The following is a 2,219-nucleotide window of genomic DNA, read 5'->3' on the forward strand; positions in this document are numbered from 1 at the left end:
CTTTCATCCTTAAGGATCAATTCCTGCCCATGTGGGCAAAGAACCTCCCAAACTTTTCCTTAAACAGAAGTCATAAATATTATAAACGTATTTCTTGAGTAGTCCAGTAACTAAAACCATAAATACGGAACAGAGTAAACAAATCAGAAGAAAAAGAACATATCCTACATATTTTACTGCTTCTCCTTTGTCTTTAAAAAAGATACCAGAAGTTGAAGTAGATGAACTTTTCTGTACTTTCTAAAAATAAACCTGCCTTCATCTCAGTCATTTTAAAGCTTGTTTTTAAAAATTAAAAGACACATTGTGTGACTCATGAGTCTCCTATGATCAGATGAATAGTCTGGAGGTCAACTCTTTTCCAAAGCTCTCAAAAACCATTAAAGAAAAAAGAAAAAAATACAAATTTACCTAGATAGGTGCCTGCCACTCAGTAAAGTATTTCTATGTCAACCACAGTTATCCCTGTTGCCAGGAAACAGGCTTACCCTCTTTAATGTTAATAGACATGTTAACAAATTTCAAACCTCCTGGGTAGAAATCATCTTGCATGGGAAGGCCACATTGGGAAGGGAGTTTAAATTAGGGTTCAGCAAACTTTTTTTGTAAAGAACCAGATAGCAAATATGTTTGGCTTTGTAGGCCATATGGTCTCTATGGCAATTACTCAAATCTGCTATTGTAGTACAAGAGCAGCCACAGACAATACATAAACAAATAAATGATCGTGGCTCTGTTCTAATAAAACTTTATCATACTAAAATTCAAATTTCATATAATTTTCACTTATACTATTCATTTTTCAAATTCACTGAACACTTCACTAAACCTATAACTAAAAATGTTAAAAGCCATTCTTAGCTCCCAGGCCATACAGAAACAGGTGGCAGGCTAGATTTGGCTCACAGGTCACACCTTGTCAACCTCTGATCTAAACTATAAGAAACCTTTCTTTTAATGATAGACTATTAAAAATTGGAAGCATACAATTGAATTATCACTATCCTAACAACACTCCCTCCTTCCCAATCTCTCAGCCCCACTGGATAATATAGACCTCACTGGAAGGTTTTTAGCTTGGGTGGCCTATTCTAATGGTCCTAGAACCTTTCTAAATTAAAATCTGTTTTGTGTCTTTTAAGCAAAAAGGCCTCAGTTCTAATAACTTTTTAAAACTTAGTAGTACATTTTCTTTCTTTTTTTTTTCTTTTGAGTGCACCTCATGGCTTGCAGGATCTTAGTTCCCCCACCAGGGACTGAACCTGGGTCATGGCAGTGACAGTGCAGAGTCCTAACCACTGGACCACCAGGGAATTCCCCACATTTTCTTTTTAATTTATAACATATATTCAACAATTTTAACTACCCATATAAATATAGGTTTGGCATCTTAAGAATAAAGAGATATATGTACAAAGCATAAATCCTTTTAAGATAAAATGCCATTTGCAAATAAGACCTCTTAAAAATTAAGTGAATCAACAAAAGCTTTTACTATGAAATACATAATTCTTTCTCTAGATAGAAACTCAAAACAACTTTAAAAAATAATGATTTTCATTATGTCTTATCTCCTGCTGTGGGTTGCTTCCACATTTAAATTTAGTCACATGTACCCCTAATACATTTACAATAACATCTACCTGATTTAAAATGATCATCAGAATTTATTAGGAGGAAAAATACCTTTACCTCAGATTTTAGAAAGAATAACAGGTCTCACATGTAAGGTCAAACAAATAAACAACCCCAAACTTACTGAGCAAGAGCAAATCCACTGCACATCAACTGTTAGTACTGTATTAATAGAGGGCAGGCACTGCACTGGCCACCAGAATGGAAAAACCAAGTCTTCTGGCTCCCTCAGAGACAGGTCACAAGACCAGGTGCGCTAGACACACTGTTACTATGGCTTGGGTGATCACAGCCTAAAGCTAGTGACCAGTGATGTATGACAAACCAATCAGAGGGGGGTTTTGGGGTTAATCCCAAATCAATCAAGGTGGTGTGGGTGTGAAGTGGAGGGGGGTTACAGTGAAATGTTCACCTCTGTTCAGTGATATACTAAAGGCCAAAGAGTAGTCAGACAGGGAAGTTAACATATAAGGGAAAGGATCAGCACTGACTTTGAGGACAACAAAAAGTGAGAGAAAATGAAACGGCTACAAATTTTTCTCAGGAGAAATGAAAAGTGGCTGGGCAAAAAATGCCAAAACAGA

Source organism: Bison bison, unplaced genomic scaffold (genome assembly GCF_000754665.1).
Source record: "Bison bison bison isolate TAMUID 2011002044 unplaced genomic scaffold, Bison_UMD1.0 scf7180017847268, whole genome shotgun sequence".
Classification (NCBI taxonomy): domain Eukaryota; kingdom Metazoa; phylum Chordata; class Mammalia; order Artiodactyla; family Bovidae; genus Bison; species Bison bison.